The 26,388-nt window shown below is 54.3% G+C and overlaps 2 long non-coding RNA genes across 6 annotated transcripts; both read right to left on the bottom strand.

The window, feature by feature from the left end:
- Positions 1-4,618: 4,618 nt before the first annotated feature.
- Positions 4,619-8,892, bottom strand: LOC139998793 (uncharacterized). The gene is made up of 4 exons (XR_011803722.1): positions 8,807-8,892; positions 8,157-8,208; positions 7,975-8,053; positions 4,619-4,671 (listed from the first exon to the last, which is right to left on the bottom strand). It is a non-coding gene; the product is annotated as an uncharacterized lncRNA (long non-coding RNA).
- Positions 8,893-11,148: 2,256 nt separating this feature from the next.
- On the bottom strand, positions 11,149-21,134 carry LOC119718528 (uncharacterized). 5 transcript variants are annotated; one of them, XR_011803792.1, is made up of 10 exons: positions 20,726-21,134; positions 20,398-20,508; positions 19,879-19,939; positions 19,432-19,485; positions 18,453-19,331; positions 18,273-18,330; positions 17,630-17,732; positions 17,377-17,468; positions 14,270-14,323; positions 11,149-14,169 (listed from the first exon to the last, which is right to left on the bottom strand). It is a non-coding gene; the product is annotated as an uncharacterized lncRNA (long non-coding RNA). The 5 variants fall into 5 exon arrangements; XR_011803791.1 differs by lacking the exon at positions 20,726-21,134 and having other exon boundaries at positions 20,398-20,719; XR_011803795.1 differs by lacking the exon at positions 20,726-21,134 and having other exon boundaries at positions 11,149-12,889; positions 14,221-14,323; positions 20,398-20,719.
- Between the last annotated feature and the right edge of the window lie 5,254 nt (positions 21,135-26,388).

Genomic DNA, 26,388 nt, shown 5'->3' on the forward strand with positions numbered 1-26,388 from the left:
ACCCCCCAACCCTAATAGATCTAACCCTAACCCTAATCCTCTAACCCTAACCCCCCAACCCCTAACCCCCCAACTCCAACCCCAACCTCCAAACCCCCTAACCCTAACGGATCTAACCCTAATCCTCTAACCCTAACGCCCAAACCCCCTAACCCCCTAACCCTAACGGATCTAACCCTAACCCCCCAACCCTAATAGATCTAACCCTAACCCTAATCCTCTAACCCTAACCCCCCAACCCCTAACCCCCCAAGTACCCAACCCCAACCCCCAAACCCCCTAACCCTAACCCCCCAACCCCCTAACCCCCAACCCTAAACCCCCAACCCTAACGGATCTAACCCTAATCCTCTAACCCTAACGCCCAAAACCCCTAACCCCCTAACCCTAACGGATCTAACCCTAACCCTCTAACCCTAACCCCCCAACCCCCTTACCCCCCAACCCTAACCCCCTAACCCTAACGGATCTAACCCTAACCCCCCAACTCCAACCCCAACCCCCAAACCCCCTAACCCTAACGGATCTAACCCTAATCCTCTAACCCTAACGCCCAAACCCCCTAACCCCCTAAGCCTAACGGATCTAACACTAACCCTCTAACCCCAACCCCCTTACCCCCCAACCCTAACCCCCTAACCCTAACGGATCTAACCCTAACCCCCCAACCCCCTAACCCCCCAAGTACCCAACCCCAACCCTAACCCCCGACCCCCCAACCCTAACAGATCTAACCCTAACACTCTAACCCTAACCCCCCAAACCCTAACCCCCTAACTCCAACCCCAACCCCCAAACCCCCTAACCCCCCAGCCCCCTAACCCCCAACCCTAAACCCCCAACCCTAACCCCCTAACCCTAACGGATCTAAGCCTAACCCCCCAACCCTAATAGATCTAACCCTAATGCTAATCCTCTAACCCTAACCCCCCAACCCCTAACCCCCCAAGTACCCAACCCCAACCCCCAAACCCCCTAACCCTAATCCCCCAACCCCTAACCCCCCAAGTACCCAACCCCAACCCCCAAGCCCCCTAACCCTAACCCCCCAAACCCCTAACCCCCAACCCTAAACCCCCAACCCTAACCCCCGACCCCCCAACCCTAACGGATCTAACCCTAACCCCCCAACCCCTAACCCCCCAACTCCAACCCCAACCCCCAAACCCCCTAACCCTAACGGATCTAACCCTAATCCTCTAACCCTAACGCCCAAACCCCCTAACCCCCTAACCCTAACGGATCTAACCCTAACCCCCCAACCCTAATAGATCTAACCCTAACCCTAATCCTCTAACCCTAACCCCCCAACCCCTAACCCCCCAAGTACCCAACCCCAACCCCCAAACCCCCTAACCCTAACCCCCCAACCCCCTAACCCCCAAACCCTAAACCCCCAACCCTAACCCCCGACCCCCCAACCATAACCCCCTAACCCTAACGGATCTAACCCTAACCCTAACCCTCTAACCCTAACCCCCTAACCCTCTAACCCCCCAACCCTAACCCCCGACCCCCCAACCCTAACCCCCTAACCCTAACAGATCTAACCCTAACCCCCCAACCCTAATAGATCTAACCCTAACCCTAATCCTCTAACCCTAACCCCCCAACCCCTAACCCCCCAACTCCAACCCCAACCTCCAAACCCCCTAACCCTAACGGATCTAACCCTAATCCTCTAACCCTAACGCCCAAACCCCCTAACCCCCTAACCCTAACGGATCTAACCCTAACCCCCCAACCCTAATAGATCTAACCCTAACCCTAATCCTCTAACCCTAACCCCCCAACCCCTAACCCCCCAAGTACCCAACCCCAACCCCCAAACCCCCTAACCCTAACCCCCCAACCCCCTAACCCCCAACCCTAAACCCCCAACCCTAAACCCCCAACCCTAACGGATCTAACCCTAATCCTCTAACCCTAACGCCCAAACCCCCTAACCCCCTAACCCTAACGGATCTAACCCTAACCCTCTAACCCTAACCCCCCAACCCCCTTACCCCCCAACCCTAACCCCCTAACCCTAACGGATCTAACCCTAACCCCCCAACCCTAATAGATCTAACCCTAACCCTAATCCTCTAACCCTAACCCCCCAAACCCTAACCCCCCAAGTACCCAACCCCAACCCCCAAACCCCCTAACCCTAATCCCCCAACCCCTAACCCCCCAAGTACCCAACCCCAACCCCCAAGCCCCCTAACCCTAACCCCCCAACCCCCTAACCCCCAACCCTAAACCCCCAACCCTAACCCCCGACCCCCCAACCCTAACGGATCTAACCCTAACCCCCCAACCCCTAACCCCCCAACTCCAACCCCAACCCCCAAACCCCCTAACCCTAACGGATCTAACCCTAATCCTCTAACCCTAACGCCCAAACCCCCTAACCCCCTAACCCTAACGGATCTAACCCTAACCCCCCAACCCTAATAGATCTAACCCTAACCCTAATCCTCTAACCCCCCAAGTACCCAACCCCAACCCCCAAACCCCCTAACCCTAACCCCCCAACCCCCTAACCCCCAAACCCTAAACCCCCAACCCTAACCCCCGACCCCCCAACCATAACCCCCTAACCCTAACGGATCTAACCCTAACCCTAACCCTCTAACCCTAACCCCCTAACCCTCTAACCCCCCAACCCTAACCCCCGACCCCCCAACCCTAACCCCCTAACCCTAACGGATCTAACCCTAACCCCCCAACCCTAATAGATCTAACCCTAACCCTAATCCTCTAACCCTAACCCCCCAACCCCTAACCCCCCAACTCCAACCCCAACCTCCAAACCCCCTAACCCTAACGGATCTAACCCTAATCCTCTAACCCTAACGCCCAAACCCCCTAACCCCCTAACCCTAACGGATCTAACCCTAACCCCCCAACCCTAATAGATCTAACCCTAACCCTAATCCTCTAACCCTAACCCCCCAACCCCTAACACCCCAAGTACCCAACCCCAACCCCCAAATCCCCTAACCCTAACCCCCCAACCCCCTAACCCCCAACCCTAAACCCCCAACCCTAACGGATCTAACCCTAATCCTCTAACCCTAACGCCCAAACCCCCTAACCCCCTAACCCTAACGGATCTAACCCTAACCCTCTAACCCTAACCCCCCAACCCCCTTACCCCCCAACCCTAACCCCCTAACCCTAACGGATCTAACCCTAACCCCCCAACCCTAATAGATCTAACCCTAACCCTAATCCTCTAACCCTAACCCCCCAAACCCTAACCCCCCAAGTACCCAACCCCAACCCCCAAACCCCCTAACCCTAACCCCCCAACCCCCTAACCCCCAACCCTAAACCCCCAACCCTAACCCCCGACCCCCCAACCCTAACAGATCTAACCCTAACACTCTAACCCTAACCCCCCAACCCCTAACCCCCCAAGTACCCAACCCCAACCCCCAAGCCCCCTAACCCCCCAACCCCCTAACCCCCAACCCTAAACCCCCAACCCTAACCCCCTAACCCTAACGGATCTAACCCTAACCCTAGCCCCATGGACCCCCCTGGTGCGCCCCGCAAATGCGTCCCCCCGGCAACAGCACCCCGCAAACTTGGTTCCCCCCTCATTTTGGTTCCCCCGGTGCGCCCCACAAATGTGTCCCCCCGGAAACAAAACCCCGCACACTTGGTTCCCCCCTCATTTTGATTCCCCCCGGTGCGCCCCACAAATGTGTCCCCCCGGAAACAAAACCCCGCACACTTGGTTCCCCCCTCATTTTGGTTCCCCCCCCCCGGTGCGCCCCGCAAATGTGTCCCCCCGGAAACAAAACCCCGCACACTTGGTTCCCCCCTCATTTTGGTTCCCCCCCCCCCCCCGGTGCGCCCCACAAATGTGTCCCCCCGGAAACAAAACCCCGCACACTTGGTTCCCCCCTCATTTTGGTTCCCCCCCCCCGGTGCGCCCCACAAATGTGTCCCCCCGGAAACAAAACCCCGCACACTTGGTTCCCCCCTCATTTTGGTTCCCCCCGGTGCGCCCCACAAATGTGTCCCCCCGGAAACAAAACCCCGCACACTTCGTTCCCCCCTCATTTTGGTTCCCCCCCCGGTGCGCCCCACAAATGTGTCCCCCCGGAAACAAAACCCCGCACACTTGGTTCCCCCCTCATTTTGGTTCCCCCCCCCCCCCGGTGCGCCCCACAAATGTGTCCCCCCGGAAACAAAACCCCGCACACTTGGTTCCCCCCTCATTTTGGTTCCCCCCCCCTTCCGCCCCCCCGTTGGGGTCCCCCCTAGCCCCATGGACCCACCCCCCGGTGCGCCCCGCAAATGCGTCCCCCCGGCAACAGCACCCCGCAAAATTGGTTCCCCCCTCATTTTGGTTCCCCCCCACCCTTGGGGTCCCCCCAAGCCCCATGGACACCCCCCCCTTGGTGCCCCCCCCCCAATTTGTCTCTCCCCCCGTCCTACCCGTGCCCGCAGCAGCCGCTCGCACTCTTCCAGCGCCTTCCGCACCTGATGCTGCATCTCGGCCAGGTGGAGGCAAGCGCTGGAGGGGGGGGAATAAATTGGGGGGGGTCAATTTGGGGGGGGTCTGGGGGCATTTTGGGGGTTGGGGGCGCATTTAGGGGGCGGAGGGGACTGGTTCTCACCTGTAGGACTCGGCGTCGAGCCCCCCCGGGGGCAGCTGCAGGGCCAGGATGCCTGGGGGGGTGCGGGGGGGGGCATGTCAGCACCCCCCAGACCGAAACCACAAAACCGCTGCCGTTGACACCAAAACCGCCGCCGTTGACCCCAAGGTGGCCGCTGGTGACGCCGGTAGGGCCACCGGGCACCCCGCGGGCCACAAGTACCCAACCCCAACCCCCAAACCCCCTAACCCTAACCCCCCAACCCTAACCCCCGACCCCCCAACCGATCTAACCCTAACCCTCTAACCCTAACCCCCCAACCCTAACCCCCTAACCCTAACGGATCTAACCCTAACGGATCTAACCCTAACCCCCCTACCCTAACAGATCTAACCCTAACCCTAATCCTCTAACCCTAACCCCCCATCCTAACCCCCCAAGTACCCAACCCCAACCCCCAAACCCCCTAACACTAACCCCCCAACCCCCTAACCCCCAACCCTAAACCCCCAACCCTAACGGATCTAACCCTAATCCTCTAACCCTAACGCCCAAACCCCCTAACCCCCTAACCCTAACGGATCTAACCCTAACCCTCTAACCCTAACCCCCCAACCCCCTTACCCCCCAACCCTAACCCCCTAACCCTAACGGATCTAACCCTAACCCCCCAACCCTAATAGATCTAACCCTAACCCTAATTCTCTAACCCTAACCCCCCAACCCCCTAACCCCCAACCCTAAACCCCCAACCCTAACCCCCGACCCCCCAACCCTAACGGATCTAACCCTAACACTCTAACCCTAACCCCCCAACTCCAACCCCAACCCCCAAACCCCCTAAGCCTAACGGATCTAACACTAACCCTCTAACCCCAACCCCCTTACCCCCCAACCCTAACCCCCTAACCCTAACGGATCTAACCCTAACCCCCCAACCCCCTAACCCCCCAAGTACCCAACCCCAACCCTAACCCCCGACCCCCCAACTCTAACAGATCTAACCCTAACACTCTAACCCTAACCCCCCAACCCCTAACCCCCTAACTCCAACCCCAACCCCCAAACCCCCTAACCCCCCAGCTCCCTAACCCCCAACCCTAAACCCCCAACCCTAACCCCCTAACCCTAACGGATCTAAGCCTAACCCCCCAACCCTAATGGATCTAAGCCTAACCCCCCAACCCTAATAGATCTAACCCTAATGCTAATCCTCTAACCCTAACCCCCCAACCCCTAACCCCCCAAGTACCCAGCCCCAACCCCCAAAACCCCTAACCCTAATCCCCCAACCCCTAACCCCCCAAGTACCCAACCCCAACCCCCAAGCCCCCTAACCCTAACCCCCCAACCCCCTAACCCCCAACCCTAAACCACCAACCCTAACCCCCGACCCCCCAACCCTAACGGATCTAACCCTAACCCCCCAACCCCTAACCCCCCAACTCCAACCCCAACCCCCAAACCCCCTAACCCTAACGGATCTAACCCTAATCCTCTAACCCTAACGCCCAAACCCCCTAACCCCCTAACCCTAACGGATCTAACCCTAACCCCCCAACCCTAATAGATCTAACCCTAACCCTAATCCTCTAACCCTAACCCCCCAACCCCTAACCCCCCAAGTACCCAACCCCAACCCCCAAACCCCCTAACCCTAACCCCCCAACCCCCTAACCCCCAAACCCTAAACCCCCGACCCCCCAACCATAACCCCCTAACCCTAACGGATCTAACCCTAACCCTAACCCTCTAACCCTAACCCCCGACCCCCCAACCCTAACCCCCTAACCCTAACAGATCTAACCCTAACCCCCCAACCCTAATAGATCTAACCCTAACCCTAATCCTCTAACCCTAACCCCCCAACCCCTAACCCCCCAACTCCAACCCCAACCCCCAAACCCCCTAACCCTAACGGATCTAACCCTAATCCTCTAACCCTAACGCCCAAACCCCCTAACCCCCTAACCCTAACGGATCTAACCCTAACCCCCCAACCCTAATAGATCTAACCCTAACCCTAATCCTCTAACCCTAACCCCCCAACCCCTAACCCCCCAAGTACCCAACCCCAACCCCCAAACCCCCTAACCCTAACCCCCCAACCCCCTAACCCCCAACCCTAAACCCCCAACCCTAACGGATCTAACCCTAATCCTCTAACCCTAACGCCCAAACCCCCTAACCCCCTAACCCTAACGGATCTAACCCTAACCCTCTAACCCTAACCCCCCAACCCCCTTACCCCCCAACCCTAACCCCCTAACCCTAACGGATCTAACCCTAACCCCCCAACCCTAATAGATCTAACCCTAACCCTAATCCTCTAACCCTAACCCCCCAAACCCTAACCCCCAAGTACCCAACCCCAACCCCCAAACCCCCTAACCCTAACCCCCCAACCCCCTAACCCCCAACCCTAAACCCCCAACCCTAACCCCCGACCCCCCAACCCTAACAGATCTAACCCTAACACTCTAACCCTAACCCCCCAACCCCTAACCCCCCAAGTACCCAACCCCAACCCCCAAACCCCCTAACCCCCCAACCCCCTAACCCCCAACCCTAAACCCCCAACCCTAACGGATCTAACCCTAACCCTAGCCCCATGGACCCCCCTGGTGCGCCCCGCAAATGCGTCCCCCTGGCAACAGCACCCCGCACACTTGGTTCCCCCCTCATTTTGGTTCCCCCCCCCGGTGCGCCCCGCAAATGTGTCCCCCCGGAAACAAAACCCCGCACACTTGGTTCCCCCCTCATTTTGGTTCCCCCCCCCCGGTGCGCCCCACAAAAGTGTCCCCCCGGAAACAAAACCCCGCACACTTGGTTCCCCCCTCATTTTGGTTCCCCCCCCCCGGTGCGCCCCACAAATGTGTCCCCCCGGAAACAAAACCCCGCACACTTGGTTCCCCCCTCATTTTGGTTCCCCCCCCTCGGTGCGCCCCACAAATGTGTCCCCCCGGAAACAAAACCCCGCACACTTGGTTCCCCCCTCATTTTGGTTCCCCCCCCCGGTGCGCCCCACAAATGTGTCCCCCCGGAAACAAAACCCCGCACACTTGGTTCCCCCCTCATTTTGGTTCCCCCCCCCCGGTGCGCCCCACAAATGTGTCCCCCCGGAAACAAAACCCCGCACACTTGGTTCCCCCCTCATTTTGGTTCCCCCCCCCTTCCGCCCCCCCGTTGGGGTCCCCCCTAGCCCCATGGACCCACCCCCCGGTGCGCCCCGCAAATGCGTCCCCCCGGTAACAGCACCCCGCAAAATTGGTTCCCCCCTCATTTTGGTTCCCCCCCACCCTTGGGGTCCCCCCAAGCCCCATGGACACCCCCCCCTTGGTGCCCCCCCCCCAATTTGTCTCTCCCCCCGTCCTACCCGTGCCCGCAGCAGCCGCTCGCACTCTTCCAGCGCCTTCCGCACCCGATGCTGCATCTCGGCCAGGTGGAGGCAAGCGCTGGAGGGGGGGGAATAAATTGGGGGGGGTCAATTTGGGGGGGGTCTGGGGGCATTTTGGGGGTTGGGGGCGCATTTAGGGGGCGGAGGGGACTGGTTCTCACCTGTAGGACTCGGCGTCGAGCCCCCCCGGGGGCAGCTGCAGGGCCAGGATGCCTGGGGGGGTGCAGGGGGGGGCATGTCAGCACCCCCCAGACCGAAACCCCAAAACCGCTGCCGTTGACCCCAAAACCGCCGCCGTTGACCCCAAGGTGGCCGCTGGTGACGCCGGTAGGGCCACCGGGCGCCCCGCGGGCCACAAGTACCCAACCCCAACCCCCAAACCCCCTAATCCCCCAACCCCCTAACCCCCAACCCTAAACCCCCAACCCTAACCCCCAAACCCCAACCCTAACCCCCTAACCCTAACGGATCTAACCCTAACCCTAACCCCATGGACCCCCATTCTCATTTTGGTTCCCCCCCCAACTCATTATGGTTCCCCCCCCGGTGCGCCCCACACATGTGTCCCCCCGGAAACAAAATCCCGCACACTTGGTTCCCCCCTCATTTTGGTTCCCCCCCCCCCTTCCGCCCCCCCGTTGGGGTCCCCCCTAGCCCCATGGACCCCCCACCGGTGCGCCCCGCAAATGCGTCCCCCCGGCAAACGCACCCCGCAAACTTGGTTCCCCCCTCATTTTGGTTCCCACCCCACCCTTGGGGTCCCCCAATCCCCATGGACCCCCCCCCCAATTTGTCTCTACCCCCGTCCTACCCGTGCCCGCAGCAGCCGCTCGCACTCTGCCAGCGCCTTCCGCACCCGATGCTGCATCTCGGCCAGGTGGAGGCAAGCGCTGGAGGGGGGGGAATAAATTGGGGGGGGTCAATTTGGGGGGGGTCTGGCGGCATTTTGGGGGTTGGGGGCGCATTTAGGGGGCGGAGGGGACTGGTTCTCACCTGTACGACTCGGCGTCGATCCCCCCCGGGGGCAGCTGCAGGGCCAGGATGCCTGGGGGGGTGCGGGGGGGGGCATGTCAGCACCCCCCAGACCGAAACCCCAAAACCGCCGCCGTTGACCCCAAGGTGGCCGCTGGTGACGCCGGTAGGGCCACCGGGCGCCCCACGGGCCACAAGTACCCAACCCCAACCCCCAAACCCCCTAACCCTAACCCCCGACCACCCAACCGATCTAACCCTAACCCTAATCCTCTAACCCTAACCCCCCAACCCTAACACCCTAACCCTAACGGATCTAACCCTATCCCTCTAACCCTAACCCAACCCCCTAACCACCCAACCCTAACCCCCGACCCCCCAACCCTAACGGATGTAACCCTAATCCCCCAACCCCCTAACCCCCCAACCCTAACCCCCTAATCCCCTAACCCTAATCCTCTAACCCTAACCCCCCAACCCCTAACCCCCCAAGTACCAACCCCAACCCCCAAACCCCCTAACCCTAACCCCCAACCCTAAACCCCCAACCCTAAACCCCGACCCCCCAACCATAACCCCCTAACCCTAACGGATCTAACCCTAACCCCACAACCCCCTAACCCCCCAACCCTAACCCCCGACCCCCCAACCAATCTAACCCTAACCCTCTAACCCTAACCCCCCAACCCTAACCCCCGACCCCCCAACCCTAACCCCCTAACCCTAACGGATCTAACCCTAATCCCCCAACCCTAACAGATCTAACCCTAACCCTAATCCTCTAACCCTAAACCCCCAACCCCTAACCCAAGTACCCAACCCCAACCCCCAAACCCCCTAACCCTAACCCTCTAACCCTAAGCCCCCAACCCCCTAACCCACAACCCTAACCCCCTAACCCTAACGGATCTAACCCTAACCCTCTGACCCTAACCCCCCCCACCCCCCTAACCCCCCAACCCTAACGGATCTAACCCTAATCCTCTAACCCTAACCCCCCAACCCGTAACCCCCCAAAGTACCCAACCCCAACCCCCAAACCCCCTAACCCTAACGGATCTAACCCTAACCCCCCAACCCCCTAACCCCCCGACCCTAACCCCCGACCCCCCAACCCTAACGGATGTAACCCTATCCCTCTAACCCTAACCCAACCCCCTAACCACCCAACCCTAACCCCCGACCCCCCAACCCTAACGGATGTAACCCTAACCCTAACCCTCTAACCCTAACCCCCCAACCCTAACCCTCTAACCCTAACCCCCCAACCCTAACGGATCTAACCCTAACCCTCTAACCCTAACCCCCCAACCCCAAACCCCCAACCCTAACCCCCTAACCCTAACGAATCTAACCCCAACCCCTCAAGTACCCAACCCCAACCCCCAAACCCCCTAATCCCCCAACCCCCAACCCTAAACCCCCAACCCTAACCCTCTAACCCTAACCCCCCAACCCGAACTCCCTTACCCCCGACCCCAACCCCCTAACCCTAACCCCCTTACCCCCCAACCCCCACCCGGCATGCTCTGGGCACCAAACATGGCCTCCCGGAAGCCTGGTGCCAGAAAACTATGCCTACCAGCATTCCCCAGGCAGCTGGCTTGACCAATCACAGGCCGAGTATTCGAGAAATACATTTACCAGCACTCACTGGAACCCAAGCACTTACTGCCCTTTCAAAATAGCCTCAAGCCCTAACACTAAAAAACTGTGAAACCCCTACAGGCCTAATCCCAACTGTTTACCACACTAAACCCCCGAAGTCCTATGCCTAAAAGCCCTAACCCAAACACTTAGGACGCTCAAAACCCAAACCCAAAGCAATAGGATTCTCAAAGCCCTAAACAACAAAATTAGGACGCTTAAAGACGTAACCCCAAAATTAAGATGCTCAAAACACAAAGCCAACCCAAAACACTAGGATGCTCAAAACCCTCACTCAAAACATCAGGACGCTCAAAACTCTAACCCAAAAATTCAGATGCTTAACACCCAAAGCCCTAACACAAAACATTGGGACGCTCAACATCGTAACCCAAAAAATTAGGACGCTCGAAACTCTAACCCTGGAGAACCTAACCTGAAAAAAAAAAAAAAAAAAAAAAAAAAAGGATCTTAACACACTAACCCTAAATAACTGACCAAAAATAAAACCCTAGGACCCTAACCCTAAAAATCGTAGCAACACTCCATCCCAAAAAAAACTCTAAAACCCTAACACGCTAACCCTGAAACCCTTAAAACCCTGTTAAAACTCCAACCCAGTTATACACCAGTTACCTCCCTTAAAGGATATAGAGGAGCTCTCTCAGATACGGCAGTCCTACTTCTCATGAATGCAGCCGGAGGTCGGTCTCATTCTGGTGCTCATGGTGGTGGAAGCAGGGGCAATGGTGGTACTGCTGGAGATACCACAGCCACCTGTGGTGGTTTTACCGTGCTTGGCAGCTAAACCCCACAACCGCTCTCTCACTCCCTTTCCTTTAGATGAGGAAGGGGAGAAGTAAAGCAAAGAACAGCTCACGGGTTGAGATAAGGATAATTTAATTAAAGGGAAATAATTATAACAATTAAATAAAGACTACCATGAACTAAGCAATATAACTAAGGGGAAATAAAAAGGGAAAGGGGAAAAGGGAGGGGAAAAGGGAAAACAAAAAGAAGGGAGGAAAACAAACAAACAAAATAAATGAAAGCTATATGGAAGTGCAGAGGAAAGAAATTGCTCTCTACTTCCCACAAATGAGCGATGATTGACCACGTCCTTGAAGCAAGGCCTCAACGCACGCGGCTGGTGTTCGAGAGGAGGACCGACGTCTTCTCAACGAGAGCCCACCCCTCCCCTCTTCTTCCTGTTTCCACCTTTTATTGCTGAGTGTGACAGCACATGGTATGGATTATCCCTTTGATTGGTTTAGGTCAGCTGCCCTAGTGATGTTTCTCTCCTCGCTTTTTGCCCATCCCCTAGGAGGATTAGAGAAAGGCCCAATACTGTGCCACTGCTGCTCAGCAGTAGACACAACACTGGTGTGATAACGCTGCTGTTCCAGCTACAACTACAGAGTACAGCACTGTATGGGCTGCTGCCGGGAAAGTTAACATTCCAGCCAGACCCAGTACACCACCGGAGGTGGATTGTTAGGATATGGAGATGGTAGGTTATCCAACGGCTCCCGTTTATTATCTTTTTATTTTTCCTGTTCTTCTTCTTCAAAATTTCTTACCTGCTTTTAGTGTAAATATTAAGGCTGTAAAAGGACGTGAAGTCCTCCTGATCCATAATCCTGCATAATCACTTTCTTCCCGGCAAAAAGGTTCCTTCGAATTAACATGTGTATTTAAGGCCTGACAAATACAGTCTTCAAAGGATCCTAAAACGGGCCGAAAGACATGCGGTCTTAAAGGCTCCTTTGGCCATTCTATCACACAATACTGGACCATTTTTTATTTACTTTTTACGTTTCTGGGGCCTCTCTCGTTCCAGTTTCTAACCGTTATTCCTAATGGACTTTCTGGTGGTATGTCTGATAATTTGCTCTCTTTCTTCTGGTCCCTGGTCTTCGGTTTTGTCTCACCCATCTAGGAATGTTACTCTGGCAATTCCCACAGCCCTTGGTTACCTTAATAAGAGTGTCTTAAAGAGGATTTAAGATCTATCACCCACCCACAAATCCTATAGGAATCCCTTCGGTCCTTCACCGGCCAAGTCCCTCGCGGGACATTGGAACCGTGGTAAAGAAGACCTCCACAATCGCTTCGGAACTAAATTCCGTCTCAGTCACACTCTTACACACACAGGCAACCAAAACCCATCCAACAGAACAGTATACACTTTAAACACTTACGACTTTGTTGTCTTTATTGAGATCTTCACACGCAGAATTACGGGCAAAATATAGTGCTGCAACCAGCAAGGGAGCTGAAAAAAAATCAAAACCTTAGCTTACCTTTATTCAGGTTCAAGATGCCATTAGTCCCGACCAGACTTGAACAGCAGCCACCAAATGCTGGGGCGCCTCTCCTAGATCAAATAAGAACTCAGGAACCAAAGCCCTCCCGGACAAGCCCCCTGGTATCATATACGACTGGGTCCCAAATAGGATTGCAATTAAATTTTACAACTTATTATATGAATAGAGGTAAACGAGCAGTTGCTCGCAAACAGATATACTGTGCCAGATGCCCTTCAGCAAGTGCCCAGAGGCAAACCGGATGTCTTCACCAACACAGTCCCATCAATGTATTAGTACACCCATGCACTGCCACGTTAGCTGTCATCACTAACTGCCAGGCAGCACAGCTCCAGACCAAACACGTACACACAAACAGGCACGCCACAAACACTACAAACAAAACACACAACACTAGGCGCAAGAAAAAGTGACCCCCAGAGGAAAGCCCTACAGCAACGGCAAGTCAGAACAGGTGCTCTGCACCAGACCCTAGGAGAGACTCAAATGTCACCACACGTGACTGGAAGCAACAGCCAGAACTGGGATGATGGAGGCCTAAAAGGCCTGCCTTCAAGACAAGAGACCAGAAGGATGGGGAGTGAAAACCCCATAAGACGACGCTTAGGAATTCAATTCCCACGCAAGAGCTCCTGATATGGCCCAGATGACTTCTGCAAGATTGAGGATAGAAACAGACGCGATCTCAAACCGAGTATGACGCACAAGACCTGAAACAGATCCCCACTTCAAGCAGCGACTGCAAGACAAGAAGTGCTCAGATCAGAGTCATGACGACAAAACAAGCATTGAGGCCCTTCAGCACCGCTACCAAGTCGCCTGTCTGGTCAGTCCAGTCTAAAAAGCCAGGAAGATATCAAGACCCGAGAAGCACAGAACAGACGTTGCAGAAGCAACACTACAAGACAGACTAACTGAAGGAAACTGTCCGGCCTGGCACACGCACTCACGCTACAAAATAATCCCGCTCCTTCTATTAGCCTGGTGACCCAGCCACAAGCAGCCTGAACGTGACCCAGCCTGAACCACCCTCACAGTGGCACCAAGTCTATTCAGCCAGCTGGTTCCATGCTGCTCTGCCTCCCAGCTCCCATTAGCCACCCCAGATATGCAAATACCAGGTGCCCCCCAACTTAGCTCTCAGGTTGCTGGATGGTAAAGTCCCACCGCCTCAAGAAATGCACAGGCACTGATTGTCATCTTAGTCAACTGCCAGGCTCATCATCAGCTGCAAAAACAGAGAAACAGCATTCACTAGGACGCTAGCCCCATTGCTCACCTTCTCCACAATGCTGACTACTGCTGATGCAACAGACAATTGTGCTCACGTGTTCCTCTCCGAGTCCAAGCTCCAACAGTGCAGCCAGTATCATCCACACCACCTGGGAAAACAAAGGGATTAAATGATCACTGCGTTCACAACAACTCAGCCAAATGTGTTTTGTTTGTTTGTTTTTTGTGTGTGTTTCCTGTATTTTTTTTAAATCAGTTTTACCTAAACAACATGCAGAGAGCAGACAAGAGACCTGGAGTGTTTCTAGAAGCAACAATCCCTATGCTTTTGCTGCAGCTTTTAATATTGAAAGGACAGCACAACCATTCAAGTAACTGGAACTTTTTCAAATGGAATTATGTCAAACAGGTTCATCATCACTTGCAAAAACAGAGAACCAGCATTCACTAGCACGCCAGCCCTGATAACCACCTCTTGGACAACGCTCACTACTACTGATGCAACATACAGTTGTGCAATACCTCTGTGTTCCCAGCTCCTTTACCTCACCTGCTCAGTAGCTCCACATGAGAAATGGGCCCGGGCGGCGCCGCGCCGAAATGGGCCCGGGCGGCGCCGCGCCGAAATGGGCCCGGGCGGCGCCGCGCCGAAATGGGCCCGGGCGGCGCCGCGCCGAAATGGGCCCGGGCGGCGCCGCGCCGAAATGGGCCCGGGCGGCGCCGCGCCGAAATGGGCCCGGGCGGCGCCGCGCCGAAATGGGCCCGGGCGGCGCCGCGCCGAAATGGGCCCGGGCGGCGCCGCGCCGAAATGGGCCCGGGCGGCGCCGCGCCGAAATGGGCCCGGGCGGCGCCGCGCCGAAATGGGCCCGGGCGGCGCCGCGCCGAAATGGGCCCGGGCGGCGCCGCGCCGAAATGGGCCCGGGCGGCGCCGCGCCGAAATGGGCCCGGGCGGCGCCGCGCCGAAATGGGCCCGGGCGGCGCCGCGCCGAAATGGGCCCGGGCGGCGCCGCGCCGAAATGGGCCCGGGCGGCGCCGCGCCGAAATGGGCCCGGGCGGCGCCGCGCCGAAATGGGCCCGGGCGGCGCCGCGCCGAAATGGGCCCGGGCGGCGCCGCGCCGAAATGGGCCCGGGCGGCGCCGCGCCGAAATGGGCCCGGGCGGCGCCGCGCCGAAATGGGCCCGGGCGGCGCCGCGCCGAAATGGGCCCGGGCGGCGCCGCGCCGAAATGGGCCCGGGCGGCGCCGCGCCGAAATGGGCCCGGGCGGCGCCGCGCCGAAATGGGCCCGGGCGGCGCCGCGCCGAAATGGGCCCGGGCGGCGCCGCGCCGAAATGGGCCCGGGCGGCGCCGCGCCGAAATGGGCCCGGGCGGCGCCGCGCCGAAATGGGCCCGGGCGGCGCCGCGCCGAAATGGGCCCGGGCGGCGCCGCGCCGAAATGGGCCCGGGCGGCGCCGCGCCGAAATGGGCCCGGGCGGCGCCGCGCCGAAATGGGCCCGGGCGGCGCCGCGCCGAAATGGGCCCGGGCGGCGCCGCGCCGAAATGGGCCCGGGCGGCGCCGCGCCGAAATGGGCCCGGGCGGCGCCGCGCCGAAATGGGCCCGGGCGGCGCCGCGCCGAAATGGGCCCGGGCGGCGCCGCGCCGAAATGGGCCCGGGCGGCGCCGCGCCGAAATGGGCCCGGGCGGCGCCGCGCCGAAATGGGCCCGGGCGGCGCCGCGCCGAAATGGGCCCGGGCGGCGCCGCGCCGAAATGGGCCCGGGCGGCGCCGCGCCGAAATGGGCCCGGGCGGCGCCGCGCCGAAATGGGCCCGGGCGGCGCCGCGCCGAAATGGGCCCGGGCGGCGCCGCGCCGAAATGGGCCCGGGCGGCGCCGCGCCGAAATGGGCCCGGGCGGCGCCGCGCCGAAATGGGCCCGGGCGGCGCCGCGCCGAAATGGGCCCGGGCGGCGCCGCGCCGAAATGGGCCCGGGCGGCGCCGCGCCGAAATGGGCCCGGGCGGCGCCGCGCCGAAATGGGCCCGGGCGGCGCCGCGCCGAAATGGGCCCGGGCGGCGCCGCGCCGAAATGGGCCCGGGCGGCGCCGCGCCGAAATGGGCCCGGGCGGCGCCGCGCCGAAATGGGCCCGGGCGGCGCCGCGCCGAAATGGGCCCGGGCGGCGCCGCGCCGAAATGGGCCCGGGCGGCGCCGCGCCGAAATGGGCCCGGGCGGCGCCGCGCCGAAATGGGCCCGGGCGGCGCCGCGCCGAAATGGGCCCGGGCGGCGCCGCGCCGAAATGGGCCCGGGCGGCGCCGCGCCGAAATGGGCCCGGGCGGCGCCGCGCCGAAATGGGCCCGGGCGGCGCCGCGCCGAAATGGGCCCGGGCGGCGCCGCGCCGAAATGGGCCCGGGCGGCGCCGCGCCGAAATGGGCCCGGGCGGCGCCGCGCCGAAATGGGCCCGGGCGGCGCCGCGCCGAAATGGGCCCGGGCGGCGCCGCGCCGAAATGGGCCCGGGCGGCGCCGCGCCGAAATGGGCCCGGGCGGACTTATTCTGCAGAGAAGAAGAAGGTGAGCCTGCTCACTCTCTAGGCACTACTGCACTCATGCGGTCAAGAGACATTACCCCACTGTTTCCCAAAAACAACTACCTGGAAACCCCTCATAAACGTTCTTCTAATATGTAAATTCAAGGACATCAAGACTAGAAGGCTGCAAGGTCTAAAGACTCAACTGACAGAAATCACACAGACAAAAGCTCCACAAATATAACAAGCTGTCCCTAAACTTGAAACAGACTACCCCTTTCATGCCCACTGCTGCCATTTTCAAACACATGCTCACACCAGGAGCCTCCATCATACATTTCTCCTAAACCCTGCTCCATCACTTTGACAGCAAGGTTATGACTTTGATAAGATTTGACATAGATGCAAAGGCTCACAGAAAGCCCCGTAATTCTGCAAAAATCAGAAGGGACCCAGAACCAAAAAACACACAAAGTAACATCACCATACTATCCGTAAAACTGCTATAACAACTACTCACCTGAAGAAGAGTTGTGTGCAATACAGGCACCTACTACTAGATTGCTTTACAGTGACAGATCCTACCAGTTTTCACCTCAAAAAGATAGGAGTACCGAGTACCAGTTTCTACATCAAAACGCATCAGTCCATAGACTCTGACCCACCTAAAGAACCCTCCAAACAACTGAAGGAAAAACAAAGCACTTACCCAAAAGTGCAGCCCAGGCAGAAGGATCTCTCTCATGGCATACCTTCAACTCAGTTACCATTAGGTCCCACCTGGAACCTGAAGCCAATCACCTGGGAAAGTGCAGGGGGAAAGCATAAAAAAAGCAGAAAGAGGAGCAGCAGCAGCTGTGGTTTTATTAACTTCCTTATATGGCTTAGCTCCACAGCATGCAGAGTGCAGACAGGAGAAACAGAGAAACAGCATTCACTAGGACGCCAGCCCCATTGCTCACCTCCTCCAGAATGCTGACTACTACTGATGCAATATACGATTGTGCTCACGTGTTCCTCCCTGAGTCCAAGCTCCAACAGCGCAGACAGTACCATCCACTCCACCTGGGAAAACAAAGGGATTAAATGATCGTTGCGTTCACAACAAGTCAGCCAATGGTGTTTTTTGTTGTTGTTGTTTTTTGTGTGTGTATCCTGTATTTTTTTTTTTAAATCTGCCTTAGCTCAACAGCATGCAGAGTGCAAACAAGAGAGCTGGGGTATTTCTAGAAGAAACAATCCCCATGCTTTTGCTGCAGCTTTGAATATTAAAAGGACAATACGACCCAGCAAGTAACTGGAACTTTCTTAACTGGAATTAGCTCAAACTTTTATTTACATTGAAAGAAAAATCCAGGAGGAGAACAGATTATACACCAACAAAATTAATTCCATTCCATCCCCAGAAAAAAATCACATACTCTCATCCCCTCCCGTACCTCAGCCGCTGGCCTGCCCCACATGGCAGATGCTTCCATCTCTTCTCTTTACCCACTTATAGCACCTCTAAAAGGCAAACTGGAATTTTACTCTATTGGATGTAAGAAAATAACTGCACTGAGAACCGCACCCCAAAAATAACAGCTACCTCTGCTCATCACGCACCAGTCACTCCAGAGGCACCTCAGGTCATTACGTCCTGGACTGCACACTGCCTTTCAGCCTGAACAAAGGGAAACACAGTCACAAGATAATCATTCAGCTGCCAGCATTAGCACCCATCCCTCAACAACACAAAGGGACCCCATTTACAATATTATCATTTGAAAACATAAGCCCCCATACCTCAGCACCTCAGAAGGAGATCAAGTCAGTCACCGAGCTGCCTACGGAGTGCTGAACAGTTCAAGAAGGAGCTCTTTCTTGTGACAGGTTCCTCCAAAGGTTTACGCTCTACTGGGGACAGGATAGAAATAAAAATAAAAAATTCAAAACCCCATATCTGTAAGCTTTCAAGATTCGACAGACCTCCTCAAGCACACCGTTCAAGTGCTATGCAAGCACAGCTGCTCGCAAGCAGCTCAACTCTCCCACCCCCAACATCTGCCACACACCACAGAGATGACTGTGCCAGCTGCCCTTCAGTACGTGCCCAGAGGCAGACCGGATGTCTTTGCCAAAACAGTCCAGACAATGTATTAGCTCACCCATGACCTGCCACGTTAGCTGTCATCACTAACTGCCAGGCAGGGCAGCTCCAGACCAAACACATACATACACAGGCACGCCACAAACACTACAAACAAAACACACAACACTAGGCGCAAGAAAAAGTGACCCCCAGAGGAAAGCCCTACAGCAACAGCAAGTCAGAACAGGTGCTCTGCACCAGACCCAAGGAGAGACTCAAATGTCACGACACGCGACTGGAAGAACTGCCAGAACTGGGATGATGGAGGCCTAAAAAGCCTGCCTTCAAGACAAGAGACCAGAATGATGGGGACTGAGAAACCCCCTAAGAAGACATTTAGGAATTCGATTCCCAAGCAAGAGCTCCTGATGCGGCCCAGATGATTTCTGCAAGAGTGAGGATGGAAACAGACGCGATCTCAAACCGAATATGATGCACTTAGCTCTCAGGTTGCTGGATGGTAAAGTCCCTCCGCCTCAAGACATACACAGGCACCGATGGTCATCTTAGTCAACTGCCAGGCTCATCATCAGCTGCAAAAACAGAGTACCAGCTTTCACTAACACGCCAGCCATGATGCCCACCTGCTCCACAATGCTGAATAGTACTGATGCAACATACAATTGTGCTCACCTCTTCCTCTCCAAATCCAAGCTCTAACAGTGCAGCCAGTATCATCCACTCCACCTGGGACAACAAAGGGATTAAATGATCGTTGCATTCACAACAAATAACCCAATGGTGGTTTTTTGTTGTTGTTGTTTGTGTGTGTTTTTTTGTTGTTGTTGTTTGTTTTTTTTGAAATCTGCTTTAGCTCAACAGCAAGCAGACTGCAAACAAGAGAACTGGGCTGTTTCTAGAAGGAACAATCCCCATGCTTTTGCTGCAGCTTTGAATATTAAAAGGACAATACGGCCCAGCAAGTAACTGGAAATTGCTTAACTTGAAATAGCTCAAACATTTTTTTTTTATGTAGAAAGAAAAATCTAGGTGCAGAACAGATTATACGCCAAAACAATCAAACACCAAACAATCTTCCCTTCTCTTTGGATAAGGGATGACCAGGCTGACAACACTCACCTTCCCTCAGAGCTTCATGACATGAGGATTTCCCTTCCCTGTCCACGACTGCACAAAGCACCTGCAGAGACAAGAGAAACGCACACTCTGAAGCACCTCACAGCCACAGCGTACCTGCTGCAAGACCTCTCTCTTCCCAGCTTCAGTACTTCAGCTGCTCACCACCTCTGAGATTCTTTGCTCACAGCGCCACAGCAAACTCCTCCCGGGCTACACAACACACACTACACAAGCTACATAGCCCAACACACACAAGCTGGAACATTCCCGCCCAACAATCAGTTGCATCGCACAGGAAGGATGCTGCACACTCCGAGAAACCAAACCTACCAGTACTGAGCAGCTCCACGCATCCTCCTGCCAACCACACTCAGCACACACACTGTTTGCCCCTCAAAAAAAAAAAAAAAAAAAACTTTGAACATACACACAAAAAAGAAAAAAAAAACAACCGAGCTCCACAAATGCCAAAAAGACATGCACACACAGCAGCCCAGGCAGGGGTAGTTACAGACTTACCCTTTGCAGATGAAAGAGGTGACTCTGATACAACCCTGCTCAGTCTCTTGGTAATGCTGCATCTACACTGCCAAGCCACATGTAGCACGCAGTCAAGCTGGTTTTAGTCCTCTGGTGAGTTACAGAAGTGGGTTTATACATCTAGAGACTAAAATATAGCTCAAAAACAGAAGAGTATCCTACCATCCCAAAAAAAATAGTGAGCCAGCAGCCCCTACTAAACATCCCTCTACTAAGTGAATTCCAAGCACTTAAAATCCAGAAATCCATAGGCTCCAGTCTGCCTAGAGAACCCTGCAAGTGACTGAAGGAAAAGCAAAACACTTACCCCAAAGGGCAGCCCAGGCAGAATGAGCTCTCTGATGCCATGCCTGGGGCTCATATAGCATTTAGCCCCGCCCAGCACCCAAACCCAATCACCTGGGAAAGGGGAGGGGCAAAGCACAAGAAAGTAGGAAGAGAGCAAAAGAAGCAGCTGTGTTTTTTTTTCCTTTTTTTTTTAAAATCTGTTTTATCTCAAAAAAATTCAGAGAGCGGATAAGAGACCTGTGGTGTTTCTAGAAGCAAAAATCCCCTTTTGCTTTTGCTGCAGCTTTTAATGTTGAACTGATAATGTCACCAAGCAAGTAACTGAAACGTCTTCAACTGGAATTAGTTTAAACACGCTCACTGTCGTCTGCAAACACTGAGAACCAGCATTCACAAGCCCTAACCCTAACCCCTAACCCCAACCCTCACCCTAAACTCTAACCCTAGCCCCAGCCCTAGTTCCTGAGAACTTAATTTCCCGGTATGCTCCGGGCACGCAACATGGCCTCCCGGACGTTCGGAGTCCCAAAACTACATTTCCCGGTATGCTCCGGGCACCCAACATGGTCTCCCGGAAGTTCGGAGTCCCAGAACTACATTTCCCAGGATGCTCCGGGCACCCAACATGGCCTCCCGGAAGTTCGGAGTCCCAGAACTACATTTCCCGGTATGCTCCGGGCACCCAACATGGCCTCCCGGAAGTTCGGAGTCCGAGAACTACATTTCCCGGTATGCTCCGGGCACCCAACATGGCCTCCCGGAAGTTCGGAGTCCCAGAACTACATTTCCCGGTATGCTCCGGGCACCCAACATGGCCTCCCGGAAGTTCGGAGTCCCAGAACTACATTTCCCGGTATGCTCCGGGCACCCAACATGGCCTCCCGGAAGTTCGGAGTCCCAGAACTACATTTCCCGGTATGCTCCGGGCACCCAACATGGCCTCCCGGAAGTTCGGAGTCCCAGAACTACATTTCCCGGTATGCTCCGGGCACCCAATATGGCCTCCCGGAAGTTCGGAGTCCCAGAACTACATTTCCCGGTATGCTCCGGGCACCCAATATGGCCTCCCGGAAGTTCGGAGTCTCAGAACTACATTTCCCGGTATGCTCCGGGCACCCAACATGGCCTCCCGGAAGTTCGGAGTCCCAGAACTACATTTCCCGGTATGCTCCGGGCACCCAACATGGCCTCCCGGAAGTTCGGAGTCCCAGAACTACATTTCCCGGAATGCTCCGGGCACCCAACATGGCCTCCCGGAAGTTCGGAGTCCGAGAACTACATTTCCCGGTATGCTCTGGGCAGTCAACATGGCCTACCGAAAGCCTGGAGCCGGAAAACTATATCTACCAGAATTCCCTGGGCAGCCAGAATGGCCAATCAGAGGCTGAGTTTTCGAGAACTACATTTAACAGCACTCACTGTAGCCCTAGCCCTTACCGCCCTTACACAAAAAAGCCTCAATCCCTAACCCTAAAAATCCTCGAAACCTCGACAGACCTAACCCTAACTATTTACCACAGTAAACCCCTGAAGACCCATGCCTACAACCCCTAACCCAATAAATTAGGACGCTCAATTCCCAAACCCACAAAATTAAGATGCTCAAATCCCAAACCCAAAGAAATAGGACGCTCAAATCCCAAACCCCCTTCTGAAAAAGAAAAAGAAAATAAGAAAAAAATCAAACAAAACAAAAACAACAAAAGGGGTAGACCTGGTGGCATCTGCCCTGTAACCCTGCAAAAATTACGAGGGACCTAGAACAACAAAGCAAACACACAAAATAACATTGACAACCTATCCATAAATGTGCTATAACAATTAATCACCTCCAAAGAGCTTCATGCAATAAATGCACATACTACAAGATTGGTTCTCTCTAAAAGATCGCACATGACTCTGACCCACCAAAAGAAACCTGCATGTAGCTAACAGAAGAATAAACAAAGCGCTGGGCGGGGCTCTATAACATTTGGCCCCGCCCAGCACCCAAACCCAATCACCTGGGAAAGAGGAGGGGGCAAACCACAAGAAAGAGAGCAGCAGCAGCTGTGTTCTTTTATTTATTTATTTATTTATTTTCCCCCTATCCCTAGTTTACAGCATGTGGAGTGCAGACAAAAGTACTGCAGTGTTCTATAGAAGCAAAATTTACCGTATTTTCACCTCAGCTTTGAACACAGAAAGGACAATACAACCAAGAAAGTAAATGAAATATTTTCAACGGGAATTAGCTAAACCTTTCATTTACATATGAAGAAAAATCAAGGACCGTAGGAAATTACACATCAAAAAAAAAGAGACGTAATAAGCAACGCGCATGCGTGCCCCCCGGCCGCCTGCAGTATCGCTTTCCCACCAGCATGTGGCGTAAGAGGGCGTCCGCGGGCGCCACCGCGCATGCGCGGCCCCCGGCCGCCTGCAGTACCCCTTTCCCACCAGGAGGTGACAGCAGAGGGCACCCGTGGGCGCCACCACGCATGCGCGGCCCCCGGCCACCTGCAGTACTCTTTCTCCGCCAGCAGGTGGCGGCAGAGGGCGCAGGCGGGCATCACCGCGCATGCGCGCTTCCCGGCCGTCTGCAGTACCCCTTCCCACCAGGAGGTGGCGGCAGAGGTCGCATGAACGGAAAGCACAAAAAAGCAAAAAGAGGAGGAGCAGCAGCTGGGGTTTATTTATTTATTTATAAGGCTTAGCTCAACAGTATGCAGAGTGCAGACAGGAGAACTGGGGTGTTTCTAGAAACAAAAATCTCCATGCTTTTGCTGCAGCTTTGAATAGTGAAAGGACAATACAACCAAGTAAGCAACTGATTTCTTTTTCCATCTGGAATTACCTCGATCTTTACTTACCGCCCTTACACATAAAAGCCTCAAGCCCTAACCCTAAAAATCCTCGAAACCCCTACAGGCCTAACCCAAACTATCTACCACACTAAATCCCTGAAGTCCTATGCCTCAAAGCCCTAACCCAAACACTTAAGACGCTCAAATCCCAAACCCACAAAATTAAGACGCTCAAATCCCAAACCCCCAAAAAATAGGACGCACAAATCCCAAACCCAACCCAAAATATTAAGATGCTCAAAACCCTAACCCAGGAGAACCTAACCTGAAACAAAAATTAAGATCTTAAAACCCTAACAGTAAATAACTGACCAAAAATAAAACCCTAAGAACCTAACCCTAAAAAACCTATCAACACTACAACCCAAAAAACTCTAAAACCCTAACACGCTAACCCTGAAACCCTTAAAACCCTAACCCTCAAATCCCTAAAATCCTAACCGTTAAAACTCCAACCCTAAAACTAAAAACCTTAAAATCCTAAACATAAACCCTGAGAACGCTTACCCTGAAACCCAACCCTAGTGCCCTATCCCTGAAACCTTAAAACTGTGAATCAATCTTTGGGAAATAACATAGGCTCAGGAGAGGATCTCAGTACAGTAGCATTTTTATTTGAGATTACAATGGCGGGTGTCCCGCAAGCAGGAGGGCGCCTACTAATTCCATACACAGTTTATATACTTTTTTTGTTTTCCTCCCAAGGACCAGGACCCTCCCGTTTCCCCATTAACTGTGCAATCCAGGTTCATACTCTATCTGGTGCTTCACAGAAAATACACAGCTGCTGGCCTGTTACAAGTCACGTTTCTTTTGAGGCTTTTACTCTTTGAGGTGGTAATGTTTCTTACACCGTGATTTCCACCTAATGGCGGTAAGGATTCTGGTTGTCTGCATTTTATAAGGTTGTCTGTTGTAATAAATGACTAAGTCCCAGATAGGATTACAATCAAAGTTTACAATTTATTAAATGAATAGAGGTAAGCAAACAGCACTGGGTGCGCTGGGAGTCTCTGCTCGACCAAGATGCACACAAATTACATCAGGCAGCTGTTTTTTATGCTCCTAGGCTAATACATATCCGTTACTACTTCTAGAAAAGGAGGGTTATTATAATTAGTTCCTGGAATCCGAACCCACCCACTGGTGCATGCGTTATCAGTCTCTGGTGGTCCCTCTGGGGGTCTCTCGTACTAAAGGCTCATAGTCTTCCTCCCAGGCTTTTCCCTTGTTCTTCTCCTTTGTCCATCTTGGCTGGATGTCAGAGACTTGCATAGTGCCCCATGCAATAGTCATAACAGTTAGCAGTTATTCTGAAACTCCTTTGTTCTCTTATCCCCTATTGACACGAATTACTGGACCATTCCTTTGCAAGATACAAAAACTATATACACTAACTGCTCTGTTTTTCTTAGACTTGTGTTTATACAAGGGTATGTAAGATAGAAGGTCACATTACATCATATCATGCAGCCCTAGCATTGTTCCATATTGACACAAATCAGATGAACACATTTCATAATCCCCCATCTCCTTTTTCATGGTATTGATTTGTGTTTTCCTTTCCAATCGAGTCAATGCTTGCCGAATTGTTATCAATTTTGGATCTTTGTTTGTTTTTATTATCATCAGAGAATGGGTTTTCTCTTTCCCTGGTTCTGGGTCAACAGGTACCGCAGATATTTGCATTCCTTGTATAACCGAGTGTATTAGTCCAGTAATACAAGGTATTAAATATGGAATTATTAACAATCCTCCACATATCCCCAATAAAACCATCCTTTTTTTAGCAAACCAATCACCGCCCATAAAGCCACCCCCCATAATCCTCCTAGTTTGATTCCATTACAAGTTTGAATTGGGACATATGCAAAGTTCTTCATTTCTTTTACAAGTTCACTTACAGCTTTTCCTTCTGTTGTGGTTTAACCCGGCCAGCAGCTAAACACCACACAGCCGTTTGCTCACCCTCCTCCCTCCCTCTATGGGATGGGGGAGAGAAACAGGAAAGTGAAGCCTGTGAGTTGAGATAAAGACAGGTAAATAATAATAACAGTAATAATAAAGACAATAATTATGATAATAGTACTACTACTACTGTGTATGAAAACAAGTGATGCACAATGCAATTGCTCACCACCCGCTGACCGATGCCCAGCCTAACCCCAAGCAGTCCGGCCCTCCTCCCCCTTTGGCCAGTTTGCTGCACTCCCAGCCTGCCCGCTGGCAGGACAGAGTGAGAAGCTGAAACACCCTTGGCTTGGTGTAAGCACTGCTCTGCAACAATTAAAACATCAGCATGTTATCAGCACTCTTCTTATCCTAAGCCAGAACATAGCATTCTACCAGCTACTAGGAAGAAACACCATCATCAATTTCTAAACAGCAATTACTAAGCTTAAATTTTCCACAGACAACTCCTTCTTGTGCTAGTAAATAATCCAAGGCTAAGCGATTTTGATACAAAGCAGTTCTCATCTTGGTATTTTGCTTTGCAATTAATCCAAGTGCATCTCTGGTTTTATTTACAATTGCTTCTATTACAGCTTGTAACCTAATTATTCTATTAAGCATATATGTTGGGGTCCTATAGCCCCAGGATCCATCTTCTGCCCACGTAGCTGGATCATAATAGGCAAACACCTTCAATCAAGGGGTTGGGCCTGCTTTCAGGGTCAATTCAGGCTTGTGTTACCGTTCAGCCTGTCGGGATGATCCAGCTCCTGGAAAACGAATCACAGTTTTATATGGGTTTAAAAAAATAGGTTCTTATGTTATTTTCTCGGGACAACCTGACCTTAGTGCAGAAGTCCAATCGAGGCCCTCTCACTCGACA

The sequence above is a fragment of the Anas platyrhynchos genome, chromosome 16 (genome assembly GCF_047663525.1).
Source record: "Anas platyrhynchos isolate ZD024472 breed Pekin duck chromosome 16, IASCAAS_PekinDuck_T2T, whole genome shotgun sequence".
NCBI lineage: Eukaryota > Metazoa > Chordata > Aves > Anseriformes > Anatidae > Anas > Anas platyrhynchos.